We start from the raw sequence: 16390 nt of genomic DNA, 5'->3' as shown, positions 1-16390 counted from the left end.
AGTGTGATTGGCACAGGACAGAGCGGAGTTTAGGGCTGTTGTACATAGGGTCGCTATGAGTCGCAGGCGACTCGATGGCACATAACAACAACAACCACAATTTCTCAATCCACTCAGTTGTGGTGGGATATTTGAGCTGTTTCTATGTCCTTGCTACAGTTAATAATGCTGCTATGAACACTGATGTACAAACCTCTGTTTTGTATCTTAGTTCTAGTTATATTGTGGTGTATTTCTAGTAGTGGAATAACTAGGTCGTATGGAGTTTCTATGTTCAGCTTTTTGAGGAAATGTCAAACTGTCTTCTAGAATAGTTGTACCATTTTACAATCCCACCAACAGTGTATGAGAGCTGCCACATCTCGAATATTTATTGTTTGGTGCCCTACTAAACTTTACCAGTGCTACTGGAGCAAAGACTCATTGTGGTTTTTATTTACATCTCTCTTATTTCCAGTAATTTTGAGCATTATTTTTCTTGTGTCTGTTTACTATGTGTATGTCTTCCTCTGAGAAAAATTTATCCATGTCTTTTGTACATTTTGTATTTGGATTATCAGTCTTTTTCTTGTGGACACCCTGTAGCATTCTAATAAACTTTTGTTATGAGACTCTTCTCTGAGATGGTATTGACAAATGTCTGTTCCCAGTCAGTAGGTTTTCTTTCCACCCTATTGGAAAAAGGTTGATTTGTGGTTTTTTTGTTTGTTTGTTTGTTTATGAGCACAGAGATTGAATCTTTAGAAAGTATCATTTATCAACTTTGAGGAAATGCCAAACTCCTTTTCAGAGTGGTTGTACCATTTTACAATCCCACCAACAGTTTATGAGGGTTCGAATCTCTCTATCTTCTCCAACATTTATTGCATGTTGTTCTGTTAAAAGTTTGCCACTGCTACTGGGCACTCTATTGAAAAAAGGTTTTGATGGGCACAGAGACTTAATCTTTAGAAGGTCCCATTCATCAATATTATCCTTCTCTGTTTGTTCATTTCTCACTGTACTTGCCAGCCTATTTATACCATAGGATAAACCTTTAAGTTTGGTCCCACTTTGTCTTTTATGATCTTTTATGGTTTAGGGCTTTACCCCTATGTCTCTGATTCACCTTGAGCTGATTTTTACAGATCCTCCTTAGGTCTAGATAGTCCAAAGACTTACACACAGAGATCCAAGAGACATACAAAGCATTTCTTTCTGGAAAATGTATGTCCACTCCAGTTCATTCTTATTAATCTAACCAAACAGTAGCTAGGAGGATAAGGAGTACATTTATTAACTCGAGGGCAGTATAACTGAGTATCTGACTCTGGTGACAAGGTCAGCAAGACAGAGCAATGCTGCTACCCATTTAAGAAACCAGAGTTAAATGTGTCATCCTTTATCATCCTTTGATGACAGTTAAACTAAGATGACAGGTTGCTCATGACCACAACCTTTATTAACTATGGCAAAATAAAAAGAAGAAAAACAGGAGATAAGAAATCCTAACTTACTGCTTTTGGGTTAAATTTAACTCGCTAAAAATGTCCAAATAAAAAAAGTGAAAATTTCTTCTTAAGGAATTAGTTGCATATCCTCGTCTCTCCTATAACCCTTCAGCGTAGAAGTGTTGTTACTATATATGTATATTATTAAATGCTGTGTGTTAATGTGTTGTTTCCTCATCAATTTTAACTCATTAGAGACAGAATTAAATTTGCCCTGTGCTGTGCCCTCCACACGATTGTTACCAGGTTTGAAATAATTGTTGCTGCAATGTGTCCAGTCATTTCACAGAAAATTCCTCTTTATCAATGACCATTACTAAGTAATGGTTTCCTACTTCTCCTGATATTATGTCCATTGTACTTGGGACAAAGGCATCTTCACTTCTAAGGAATGCACTGAATATACTTCTTCTAAACAGACTTGTTCATTCTTCTGGAAATCCATGTTATAATCAATACTATTTGGCAACTCCATAATTCATTGTTCTTTTGTCTTTCTTAATCATGGTTCAATTTTCACATGCATATGAAGCTACTGAAAATACCCTGGCTTAGATCCTGCACCTTAGTCCCCAAAGTAACATCTTTACCTTTTAATATTTTAATGAAGACTTTTGGAATTGAGTTTTCCAATATAGTATGTCATTTGATTTCTTGACTGCTGCTTCCATAGACATTATATGTGGATCCAAATCAAATGTAATTTTTGAAATTTTCACATTTGATTATTGGTCTAATTGTACATATAAAATATAACCAGCTTTTTAATACTAATGCTGTAATAATTGTTAGGATTAGAATGCTTTGATTAAAGTAATTTGATTTAATCTTAAGCGGTTCTTAAAATTTAAGATAAGAGAATGGGCACATTTATCTAGTCAGCATAGGTTGTAACTCTTAAAGCATGCCAATGTGTTCAGAAAGTAAAGTAAGCACAAAACTTTCCATGATTTCCCCTAAACATGCAGTTTATCCTTATTTCCTCAAATGGATTTATCTTATATTTACTAGAGTATTTGATCCATAGATTGCTAAAAGAACAAACAAATGCATCTTAGAGAAAATGTAACCAAGATACCCCTTAGAATCAAGGGTGGTGAAACTTCATCTTGCATATATATTTATAAAATTTTGTGTATATGCATAAATATATGTCCTGACTTATCAGAAAGAGACAGCCCTTAAAAAAAGATATCACGCTGTTAAAGGTGCGGGTCCAGAGAAAGAGAACAATCCTTAAAAAAAAAGATTGACAAAGTGACACATAGCAATGGGCCTGAACACATCAGAGATGGTGAGGATGAACAGTATTGGTGAAGGTTCAAATCTGTCTGTTGTTCACAGGGTTACTATGACTTGCAGTTAACATGATGGCACCTAACAACAACAATCCATTTTACTTTCAATGTCTAACATATTAAATTGTAAACAGCAACAGTTGGGAGAACAATTATAACAATACTAATTATTAGTGACTTGTAGGAGTACAAGGAAAAGAGAGGTAAAGAAGACAGAGACCAAACATATTCAGAGTGGCATTTGAGATTTCACAAAAGAATGTCCTGTGAATAATTTTATGAAATATATTTGACTCATACATACTCTATCCTTTTAAGTTATTCTTTGAAGTTTTCTCCCTTTGGATATTATCAGGATAATTTAACTAGAAAGCACTACATTCAGAAGTGACAACTTGTGATGTATTGCTTATGGTGCAAAGAAGGTAAAATAGAAAAAAGGTTTTTATGTCAGTTATGAAAAGCAATTCTCAAAAGATTTCCCACTTGTTTCATTTGATTTACATATTTAAGTAGGACAACAAGGGGTTTCTTTATTGGATTAAGACTATAAAACTCTGGTGGCATTGCTTTGGAATTTGAAGTAAACTTCTGATGTCAATCCTTTCAACTCCTCAGAGTCAAATGTTAAAGACCTATCTTAAATTCAATATAAGTAAAATGTTGACCAAATAAAATGAAATAGAAAAGTATTAACAATAAATATAATAATCTCTGTGATATTCTCTGAGAATTAATGGGAGATTAGGGACCACTGGTGACCTGGTGATAAGAAGTTGTACTACAATCCTGAAAGCATAAGGTTAGAATCCACCAACTGCTCTTCAGGAAAAGAATGAACAATCTCTTCTAGTGCTATTGACTGCCTGTGGAAACTCGATGGATGGGCAGACATTAGCTATGGGTCAGTTCTGAATCAACAAAACAGCAAGTGTGTGTGTGTGTGTGTGTGTGTGTGTGTGTGTAATGGGGAAGCTCTGGGGGCCTAATGGTAAGAAGCTGTGCTACAATCATAAACACACTTAGGTTGAGTCTACCAGACCCTCCAAGGGAGAAGGATTGGCAGTCACTTCCCTTGCAATTAACAGATTCTGAAACCTCATGGAGATTCAGCAATGGGTCAATTTTGACTGCCTGGCACACAATAGCAATATATAATGTATATTAAAAGTGCATGTATGAGAGAGTGAAACCAAGTTTCTCCTTGGATGCTAGGATTTTGAAGTTCTGTCTGACATACTTTGGGCGTTTGGCCAGGAAGGACCTGTTATTGGAGAAGGACATCATTTTTGGAAGGGTGGAGGGACAGTGAAGAAGAGGAAGGCATTGGATGAGATGGATTGATACAGTATCTGGATCAATGGGGTAAGTGTATTGGAGTCAGTGAAACTGGCTCAAGACAGCGTAGGGTTCAGCACAGCTGCACATAGGGTTGCTAAGTAAGGGTCACAGTTGACTCTAAGGAACATAACTACAATATGTAACGTGTGTGTGTGTGTGTGTGTGTGTGTGTGTGTGTGTGTGTGTGTCAATATGTATCTATGTTGTTGTGAGCCACAGAGTCTGAACAGACTGATACAGACTCTCTAGGAGATTTTCAGAGGCAGTTAATTGCAAAGGAGGATACTGCTCATCCTTATCCCATAGAGCAGCTGGTGAACTTGAAATATATGCCCTTGGGTTTGCAGAGCAGCTTCTTGACATTAGGCCACCAGAGCTCCTTTGTGAGTGTGTGTGTGTGTGTGTGGTGATGGTGGTAGGTGTCGTCGAGTCACCTGCGACTCATAGCGACCCCTATGTAAAACAGCCCTAAACCCTGCTCTATCGTGTGCCAATATCACTGTCTCTAACACAACTGCCCCTATTACCCCAGTCACTGAATCAATCCATCTCATCAATGGTTTTCCTCTCTGCTGCTGTCCCTCCACCCTCCCAAACATGAGATCCTTCTCTAAGAACTGGTCCCTCCTTGCAATATGTCTGTATTATGTCAGATGAAGCTTCAGAATCCTTGCATCCAAGGAGCAGACTTCACCCTCTCCAGGACAAACGTGTTCATTCTCTTAGCAGTCCATGCTATATTCAATACGCTTCTCTAACACCGCAGCTCAAAAGCATCAATTCTCCTTTCAACCCTAGTAGTTGTCCAGTTCTCTGATGCATAACAAGTGATTGCAAAGACTATGGAATGTATCATGTGCACCTTAGTCTCCAGACTGACATTGTTGCTCTTCAGTAGTTTAGAAATGTCCCTAACCACATTACAATATGTATTTTAATTTCCTGGCTGATGGTGCCAAGATGGTGGCTGATTGTGGAGTCAAGCAAACTAACAGCAAACCTCAATCTCTTCACCATCCATTATGATGCTGCCAATTGGCCCAGTGGTGAGAATCTTTGTTTTCTTGATCTTGAGCCTCAATCTATAGTGAAGGTTGAAGTCCCTGACTTTCCATAGCAAGTGCTTCAGGTACTCTTCAGATTCAGCAAGCAAGGTTGTGTCATCTGCATAACACAGATTGTTGATGATTCTTCCTCCAATCCCGATGCCACATTTCTTGTCATAGAGTCCAGCCTCCTGGATAATCTGTTCTGCATAAAGATTTAAAAGGTATGGAGATAGGCTATATCGTTGGCATACACCCTTCCCAATTTTGAACCATGCAGTGTTTCCTTGTTCTGCTCTGTCGACTGCCTCCTGGTCCAAGTATAGGTTTCTCATTAGCACGATCAAGTGTTCTGGGATTCCCATTCTTCTCAGAGTTAGCCACAGTTTGTTGGAATCCACAAAGTCAAACACCTTTGCATAATCAATGACACACAGACAATCCTCTGGTACTTCCTGCTTTAAGCCAAGATCCATCTAACATTAGCTACAATATCCCAGTTATCACAGCTCTGTCAAAGCTCAGGTTGCACTTCTGGTAGTTCTTTGTTGATGTGCTGTTCCAGTCATTTTGGATAATTTTCAGCAAAATCTTGCTTGCAGGTGATATTAATAATATTGTTTGCTAATTTTCACACTCTGTCAGATCACTTTTCTTTGGAATGCGAACAAATAGAGATCTCTTCCAGTCAATTGGCCAAGTGATTGTCCTCCGGATTTCTTGGCACAACTTGGTGAGCAAATCCAGGGCAGCATCTGTTAGTTGAAATATGTCAGTTGGTATACCAGTAATTCCTGGGACCTTATCTTTAGCCAATTCTTTCAAAGCAGTTTGAACTTTTTCCTTCATCATCACAGGCTTGTGCTCATACGTTGTTTCATGAAATTCTTCTGTGTCTGCCAAATCCTTTTGTTATAATGACTCTGTATACTCTTTCCATCTTCTTTTAAGACTTCCTGGATCATTTTATATTCTGCCCAAAGCATACTTAAATATTTCAACTGGAGGCTTGAATTTCTTCTTCCGCTCCTTGAGCTTAAGAAATGCTAAGCAAGTTCAGACCCTTTGATTTCCTGACTCCAGCTCTTTTCATATTTCATTATTTTACTTTGTATTGCTGCACTGTCTTTTGAAATCTTCTGTTCAGCTCCTTAATGTCTTAATTTCTTCCCCCTGCTTTGGCTTCTCGGAACTCTAGTGCAATATTCAGAGTACCTTCTGACATCCATTTTGGTCTTCTCTTCCTCTTCTGTCTTTGCAACGATCTTTTGCACTCTCCCTGAATGGTATTCTTGATATCTTCCCACAACTCATCTGATCTTCGCTCATTAGTGTTCAAGGCCTCAAACCTGTTCCTGAAATGATTCTGAATTTCAAGTGAGATAAACTTAAGATTCCTGTGGACTTGACTTCACTTTCCATAGCTTCAGCTTAAACTTGCATGTGAGTAGTTGGTGGTCTGTTCCACAATCAGCACCTGGCCTAGTTTTCACAGCTGATATAGAGCTTCTCCAGCAGTTCTCTCCACAGATATAATCTATCTGATTCCTATGCATACATGGGTTTCAGGTGAAACCCATGTGTGTAATCTGCATTTACATTTCTTATAAAATATATTTGCAATGAATAAATCTTTGATTGTGCAAAATTCTATCATCCCATCTCCAGCTTCATTTCTGTCACCAAGTCCATCCTTTCCAACTACTGATTATTCTTCTCTGTTTGCAACCTTTGCATTCCAGTCACCCATTATTATTATTAAAGCATCTTGATTGCATGTTTAATTGATATCTGCAAAAGTTGGAAGAAATCTTCTATTTCCTCTTTTTTGGCTCTGGTTGTTGGTGCATATATTTGAATGATAGTGATATTCACTGGACTTCCTTGTATATGTATGGATATTATCCTATCACAATATTGTATTTCAAGACATATCTAGAAATCACTTTTGTAACTATGAAAGCCACCCCATTTACCTCATCTTTTCATCTTCAGCATAGTAGATCATATGATCATCTGATTCAAAATGTCCCATGCCAGTCCATCTTATCTCGCCAACACTTAGTATGTCAATATTTATGCATCCATTTCTTCCTTAACAATATCTAAGTTCTCACATTCCATGTTCCAACCACTAGCATCTACTTACTACTGTTCATCTTCCTTAGTATTTTCATACTCGAAAGCTCCATCTCTGTTGCCCTATCTGTTAGTCTAAGTATGTTCTATTGTACATAAGGTTTTCTATGGCCTGCTATTTCAGAAGTGGATGGCCAATTCTTCTTCCTAGTCTGTCTTAATCTGAATTCTCAGATTTAGAAAAGTATCTGACAATAATTTTACAGAAAAATGCAGATGAAAGATATTTCCCAAATGTAGAAATAACCAGGTGATAACCCTATCAATGTGTGTGTGTTCTTTGGTTGTTGTTACATGCTGTCGAGTCATCTGTGACCCATAATGACCCCATATACAACAGTTCTGAAGCCTGCCCTCTCTTGAGCCAGTCTCACTCACTCTGACATACTTACCCTTATCATTCCAGTCACTGTGTCAATCCATATACAAGTCATATATTTTGAAACTAACTTTTCAAGTTCACATTTTTTCCTATAGAAAACAAAGTATATAAACAATTTGAGATGGAAGTTTAGGCATCATATTTGCCTGGAATTGGGAAAAATGAAGGTAATTTTTAAGATACTAACAAACTAATGACTCAAAAGTGGCTCTAATCCCTGTAGTGATTCTCCATAGTATCTAGTAATAAATTAAGCAATATTCACAAGGGCCTCTGATTGTTGATATTATAATATCAAAAACAGGTGCTGTTTTTATTATCTATTATGCTGTTTCATGTGCTAAGTGCTTTGAAATTATTATACTATTATCTTGAACACAGTTCTCTGCAGTACACATTACTGCTTCTCATTTTCTGGTGCATGGATCTATGAGAGAGTGATCAGATGCCCCCATACCATTTGTCTGTCAGGATGAGGTTGCCATGTTTCAATCAGAGTATTTATTCACTCTATTATTTGACCAACTCTGGACCATGATTACTGACAAAGGAATAAGAGACAGTTACATATGTCACTGTTAAAAGACGCATTTAGGACATTGCTAACAGATACATTACACTTAAAACCTGGAATGTGAGAAAAATACTTGGGATTAAAGACCATTGATCTTGTCAATATATTAATGTTAAGTGACACTGCATCAATTTTCAATTCATGGTCATTCCAAATAATAAAGTAGAACTGCCCAATATGTTATTGTTGGGTGTAGATGTATAATATCCCTTTACAAGGCAACATATCCAAAATACGCAAAATGAACTTGCACCGCCTTTGCTTCTAAGAAGCACCCTGGCTGCACTTTTTCTAAGACTTATATATTTGTTCTTTGGCCGTCCATGGGACTCTCAGTACTATTCTCTACCACCACAGCTCACAACACCGCATTGTCCAACTCTCAGATGCACATTGAGTAATTGGAAAAACCATGTCTGAATGAGACACATGATCTTTTCAAGCCAACTTCATTTCTGTTATTGTGTTATGTGCCCTTGAGTCTGTTACAGTCCATAGAGTCCCTATGAACAATGACTCTGAACTTTGCCCCATTATGAGTTAACCTTATTGTCCCTGACATAGCCCATTCATTACCACAGGCACTGCATCAATCCATCTCATCCAATATCTTCTTCTTCTGAGCTTACTCTAACTTTCTAAGCATAATGCCCTTCGCCAAGGATTGGTCCCTCCTGACAACATGACCAAACTATATGAAACAGTTTCAAAGTCCTTGCCTACAAGGAGCAAAGGGGTCTTAGACTCTCCAAGACAGACCTCTCTGTTCTTTTGGCAGACCATAATATGTTTGATACTCCAGCACAACTCAAAGGAATCAATGATTTTTCTGTCATTTTTAGTCATTCTCCAGCTCATAACAAGCAATTGAGAAGATCATGACTTGGATCAGGGACTCTTAGTCTCTAGACTCTTATCTTTGTTCTTTAACACTCTGAAGAGATCCTCGACACCAAACTTTCCTAAAGCAACTCATCTTTTGATTTCCTGACTTCTGTTACAACCAAGACTAATGATTGTATATCCAAGCAAGATGAATTTAATAACACATACTCAATCATTTCTCCATCTATCATGATACTGAATATTGGCTTGGAGGTGAAGATCTTTCTTTTCTTGATGTTGAAATGCTACAATCTTTTACCTTCTGCAGCAAATGCTTCAAGTCCTCCTTAGTTTTGTCATGCAAAGTTGTATCATTTGCATAATGCAGGCTGTTGATGAGTCTTCCTCAGATCCTGATTCTATATTCTCCCTCATAAATTCCAGCCTCCTGAGAGTGAGTGACCTGCTTTGTATATAGATTGAAAATGTATGGAGAAATGATATATTTCTGATGTATTCCTTTCTTGATTTTGGATCATACAGGATTTCCTTGCTCTGTTTATACAACAGACTCTTGGTCTAGGTGTAGGTTTCACATGAACACAATCAGTATTTTGAGATTCCCATTCCTCTCAATGTTAATAAAAATTTGTTGTGACTCACACACTCAAATACCTTTACATAATCATTAAAACACAAATGGAGATCTTTTTGTACTCTCTGCTTTTAGCTATGACCCATCTAACATCAGCAGTGATATCCCTAGGACCATGACCTCTTCTAAACCAAACTTGTATTTCTTGCAGTCCTCTGTCAATGTAGTGTTCCAGCTGTTTTTTGGACAGTCTTCAACAGGATTTTACTTGCATGAAATATTAAAGATATTGTTCAATAATTTTCACATGATGTATGATCACCCTTTCTGGGAATGATAATAAATATGGATCTCTTCCAGTCAGTTGATCAGGTACCTGTCCTTCAGATTTCTTGGGGTATTTTGAGTATTTTGGAGAAGTCCTTGACAGCATACTTCGCCAATGCAATACATGTCCATATTGCCTTATTTTGGTGCCAAGAATCATTGACAACTTCAAACCTTTCTCCATCATGATGTTATCTATTGATGCCATGGTGAAATTCTGTGTTTCTTGATGTTGTGATGTAATCTATACTGTAGCACAAGCTATAGTTCTTGATCTTCTGCAGGAAATGTTTCAAGCCTTTCTCAATTTCAGCAAGCACGGTTCTATCATAATGTAGATTATTGATGACTGCCCCTCCATAAAATTTTGGTGCCACATTCATAGAGTCCAGCTTCATGAATTATTTGCTCAACATACAGCTTGAATAATGATAGAGAGAGGATACACCCCTGACTAACTCACATTCTTCTTGAACCAAGTAGTGTTCCCTTGCTCTGGTCAGACAACAGTTTCTAGGTAAAGATTTCACATGAGTACTATTAACTGTTTTGTGGTCTCTATTTTTCGCAATGTTAATCATAGTTTGTTATGATCCACACAAGTAAAAGATGTTTGTGTAGACACTAATGCATACATATATAGATAGCCCTCTGCTACTCTGTCCTTTCAGCCCGGATCCATCTGATATCTGCAATGATATCCCTGGCACCATGGCAGACTCTTCTAAACCCCACTTGAACATCTGCAGTTCCTTGTACTATTCTTGATGTTTTAGGATGATCTTCAGCAACATTTTGCTTGCATATGCTTTAATTTTATTGTCCTACATAGTTCATTTATTTTATTTGAACTTTTTGTCACATAATAGGTAAATGTTTACACAGCATATTTTTTCACAAAACATTCAGCAGTTTATACTTTCTTTTCTTTATGTTGCCTCACTGTAATAGCATTTATCCAACTTCCTCATTAGGTATCCTGTTTCCTTTTGAAAATTGTGCTTCTTTCCTGCCCCTTGCTGCCTATTATTGTTTTGGTCTTGTGCTGGATTGTACTAAGGAGTATGTTCATCCTTACTGTTGTAATTGACTGTGCAGTGCTGTTTATTATTTAGCTGAAATTTGACTTTGAGGGTGGAATAATTTCAGGCTTGAAGGATATCTAAAGACCAGAGTCTCTAACAGACCAGTAAGTCCGGTATTTTTCATTATTTTGATTTAAAACCCAATATATTGCTATTAAACTCTTCTCTCCCTCATCTGTTTCAATGCAGTATACATCATTTATCCAATTTTTCTCAGTCTCACCCTAACCATGATGTCAGTGCCATTCTACAACAGGGCACTATGGAGTATTTGTCCTTTTGTGATTGAGATATTTCACTTAGCATAATGTCTTCCAGGGTCACCCATTTTGAATAATATTGCATGAGTTGCCTGTTTTTCAATGCAGTATAGTATTCCATTGTGTAAGAACACCAGAGCTTCTCTATCCATTCATTTGTTGATGGGCACTTACATTGTTTCCAACTCTTTGCTGTTGTGAACGAAGCCCCAATAAACATAGGTGTGCATATATCTGCCTGGGTGACAGTTATGGTCTCTTTAGGGTATATTCCCAGTAGAGGAATGGCTGGGTCAAATAGTATTTCTATTTGCAACTTTCTGAGAAAGCACCATTCAGCTTTCTGTAGTGGTTGCACCATTTTACATTGTCACCAACAGTGAATACGGGTTCCAGGTAGTTTCTCCACATCCTTGCCAGCATTTGTTGTTTGCTGCTGTTAAATTTTGCTATTCTTACTGGGGTGAGATGATATCTCATAGTTGTTTTGATTTGCATATCTCTAAGAACTAGGGATTTTGAGCATTTCTTCATGTATTTGTTAGCCATCTAAAGGTCTTCTTTTGTGAAGTGTCTATTCATATCCTATTCCCATTTTCAATTGGGTTATTCATCTTTATATTGTTGTGGTGCTCAAGTATTTTATAAATTGTAGACATAAGTTCCTTATCTGACATGTCATTACCAAATATTTTTTCCCAATCTGTGGCTTTCCTTTTTACTCTTCTGGAGAAGTTTTTTAGATGTGTAAAGGGATTTGAATCTTAGAAGTTTCCATTCATCTATTTTATCCTCTCCTGGTTGTAGATTTTCCTGATTTTCAGTTTTGTTAGTTTGTTTGATATATTTTGTTGATCTTTCATTTGGTGCATAGATATTCAATATTGTTATGTCCTCTTGTTCTACTGACCCTTTGAACATTATGTAGTGACATTATGTAGTATCTTTGTCCTTTGTGATGGTTTTTACATTAAAATTTATTTTATCTGAGATTAGTATCTCTCCTCCTGCTTTTTTTGGTGTTGTTGTTGCCATGTGCTTGGTACATTTTTTCTCCATGTTTTTATTTTTAGTCTTTCTTTATCTCCATATTTTAGATGTGTCTCTTGTAGACAACATATTGATGGATTTTTGGTTTTTTATCCAAACTGCTACTCTTTTTCTCTTCAGTGGTGCATTTAAACCATTCACATTCAGTGTGATTATTGATAGGTAAGGTTTTATTGCTATGATTTTGTTCAATTCTTTTTTGGCATTGTTGCTAGTTCTTTTAGTCCATCCTGTTTTCTGTAGCATCTCTGTATGAAGGACATCTCTCAATGTTTCCTGGAAGGCTGGTCTTATTTTTACAAGCTCCCTTAGTTTCTGTATTTCTGGGAATATCTCACTCTTGCCTTTATATTTGATGGACAATTGTGCTGGGCACAGTATTCTTAGTTTACAGTTGTATTCTTTGAGTGTTCAATATATGCCATTCCATTGTCTTCTTACTCACATGGTTTCTGCTGAGAAATCGGCAGTTAGTCTTATCTCCTCTCCCTGAGAGGCTACTCTTTGTTTCTCTCTCCCTGCTTTCAGAATTCTCTCCTTATCTTTGGTTCTGGCAAATTTGACAATGATGTGGGTTGATGTTTGTGTTTTAGGGTCTATTCTATATGGTGTTCACTCTCTCATTCTTCATTATGCCTGGAAAGTTTTCCTCTAGTAATTCTTCCACAACTTTTTCGGTGCTTTTACTTGGCTTCTTCCTTTTCTGGGATTCCAATGATGCAAATGTTATTTCTTTTGATAGTATCCCACATTATTCTTAGGTTTTCTTCTGTTTCCTTCTTTTTTTATTCTGCTTTCTGTTCAATCATATCTGTGGTGATAATTCTATCTTCTATTTCACTGATTCCATGTTCCATCTCATCAACTCTGTTTGTGTGCCCCTCCATCATGTTGACAGCATCAGAAACCTTAGACCTCATATTTTGCATCATGGTTTCTTGTTTTTGCAGTGTCTCTAATGCCTCATTTGTTTTATCTGCATTGTTTTGGATTGTTTCTTTAAGCTCCTCCTGATTTTTGCTTGCTGTGTCCTATAATTCATCCAGTTTGTTTTTCATCCATTGAAAATATTCAATCATTGTTCTTTTAAATTCTGTGTCAGAAAGTTCCATCAGACTTTCTGGCTTCAGAAATTCCATTGCTACTGTGTCTTTCTGCAGGGGGTGATATCTTGCTTTGCACTTGTGGGGCAAGTGAAGTACCTTGTTCCTTCGGGTCATTGACGTGGTAGAGTTTTTTATGCCTGAGGTGGTAGCTGGTTTTTTTATTTGACATCACTGCTCCAGGAGAAGTAGGGGCAGGAACATGAGCAGATGCATGTAGGGTGTGTGCACACTCAGATGCTCGCATGAGTGAGGAGGGGAGAAGCACACACTGATACATGCAGGGACGGGTACAGAGGCACCTGAATAATCAAGGAGGAAGTCTATTGTTCCCTTTCTGAAATGGCTTCTCACCTCTGTGGAGATGCCTAGTATCTCCCTGTTGTTTGAGTAAGGGGGCCCCACATGATCAGGCCAGACACCACTTTGTTACCCAAAGTAACTTAATCCTCGGTGGTACATGAGTTTTTCAAGGGAGGTTGATCAGTCTTATAGATTTGGTATATATGTTTGTCTTCCTGACCTGAGGGACCAATGGGATGGCTGTGGGAAGAACCCTGGTCCAACCCTCATCTGTCCTTGCAGGCCTCCTGCCAAAATCCAAGTTTTTAAAGATGGTGCTGCCCCACCATCTCCACATAATTATAAAAACCATGGACTGGATCAGGCATTAGACCTTAGTCTCTAAACTGACATTGTTGCTTCTCAGTACTCTGGAATGGTCCCTGAATTTTTACCTAATGCTATTCATCTTTTGATTTCCTGATTGCTAGTACCAACAGCGTCGATTGTGGAGCCAAGTAAGGTGTAACTAATAACAATATCAATCTCTTCTCTATCCATCATGGTGCTGCCAATTGGACCAGTGGTGATAATCTTTATGTACAATAGAGCTCAGCATAATAGATGCTGAAATTCACGTTGTCTACTGGTTCTCTGGAATAATTATTACCTTCAGGCTTTGATTTCCTTCCCTCTTTGTTTCAGATGAAGAAAGTATAATAGTTTGATCTCAAATGTTACTTCCAAAATTTTATGGCCTTGTTTACTGCTCACCAAAATAAAATATAGAATAATGCCTTTGATTTAGATGCCCCCTTAGACATCCAGTTCTTCAAGCCCAATGATTATTCCCACAGGATGTTTAGTTATGGTTAAAAGTATTCAGAACTTTTATCCCCATATGCTCTATTATATTGTTCTATATCCTACAGTAGAAACCAACCCATAGCAGAGGGTTTTCAGAAGCAGTTAATCGCATGAGAGGAGATTGTCCATCCTTCTCCCACGAAGAGGCTGGTAGCCTCAAACCATGTACCTTTGGGATTGCAGAGCAGCTTCTTGCCACTAGGACATTTTCATCACATAGAAATCAATTTGCAGGATTATCCTCTACAAAACCTCTATACCGTAGCAGTATCCTCTGCCAAATATGTATTTTCATGAATGTACTCCCATTAATCTTACCACTTTTATTCAGCTTCATGTCAACATATAGGGTTTTCTAGGCTGTAATCCTTATGGAAACGATTACCAGGCTTTGCACTCATAGAGTTACTAGGTGAATTAGAGCTGTAAGCTCTTAGAATAGTAACCAACCACTTAACTATTGGGCCACCAGGGCTTCTATTACTAATAGAAATACATAAACCTCTACAGCATGGTTCTAAAACCACTCTCATAAGCATTATAACATTTTCTTCTCTCAACATCTGCATGCAAGAGGAATTGTTTTACAGATGAAAAGAACTGAAGTTGATTAAATGTTTTCCCAGTACACATACAACACAAAAAGTGGGAGATACGAAACTCAAATCCACATTCTTTTGAATTCTGTTGATGCTCTTTTCCCTCTCAAGTTTTAATGTAAATGTTTCTCTAATTTGCTATATTATCATGTCACCAAGAAATCAAAGAATTGCAGTTTAGAAAACAATAGTGTTTGTTAGAGATTCTCTGCTTGTCAGAAGCAATCCAAAGGCATTGAAAAAGAATTGCATTTTCTATTCTTCTTTCTACTTGAGTCCCTAGAGGGCTTTTCAAGCTGGAGGAGTCACACAAATGCCCAGTGATGTAGGCAGAGGTCAAACCATCCAGTACAGCTCACCCTCAAACATTGAGACAAGCACAGCAACCATTAAGGGGAAATGTAATTACCTCTCTCTGCTATGCATACTCTTAGAATGAAAGCCATGGCATCTTCAAGCTAAAGCTCCAATAATGTATTTCAATGGTAGGTTTCAGATCACCTATTTGTTGAGCCTGTGCACTCATTCTGAAACTAACCATCAAAGAAAATCAGTTAGGGAATAGCTGAAGTGCAGTGAAGTGGAGAGAGAAGCTGCAGTGACATTTCAGCAGCTCCCTCACAACAATCTCTCTGGAAGGGCTTTTACTGCCTCAGGTCAAGGCCTATTCCAAGTGCAGGTCACAAGAGCCACCTAAGTGCCAGTTGGAGCGAGCTCTGTATTTCAGCGTGTGTCACTCACAAAGTAGCTGCCATGGAGTTGTATGTAGATTTCTTTAGCTCTCACCAGATATGTACAGAGAATATAGGACACCAGAAAATGCCCTTCTATACCAGGTGCTCTTTTCACTCCATTAAGCTTTAGTATTAGCATTCTCTCTAATTTGCTGTGTAATTATGAAGATAATAAATAAACACAGCACATATCCTCAGGAATTTTGGAGACACTAAAAAAAAGAAATCATCTTAAACTCTCGCTAGGTTATATAAGACATTTCTTAATAGGAGCATTTTCTATTTTGCTTATCTCTTTGCCCAGCATTCCTAGGCACCAACCAGCTTTTATATGAATTAGCTCACTTTTGGAGCTTTCATTTACACAGCTACCATTTATATATATATATATAT

The sequence above is a fragment of the Elephantulus edwardii genome, unplaced genomic scaffold (assembly GCF_000299155.1).
Source record: "Elephantulus edwardii isolate Elephantulus edwardi_28Jun2011 unplaced genomic scaffold, EleEdw1.0 scaffold00002, whole genome shotgun sequence".
Taxonomy (NCBI): domain Eukaryota; kingdom Metazoa; phylum Chordata; class Mammalia; order Macroscelidea; family Macroscelididae; genus Elephantulus; species Elephantulus edwardii.
The sequence above is the reverse complement of the archived record's forward strand: the minus strand, read 5'-3'. Positions refer to the sequence as shown.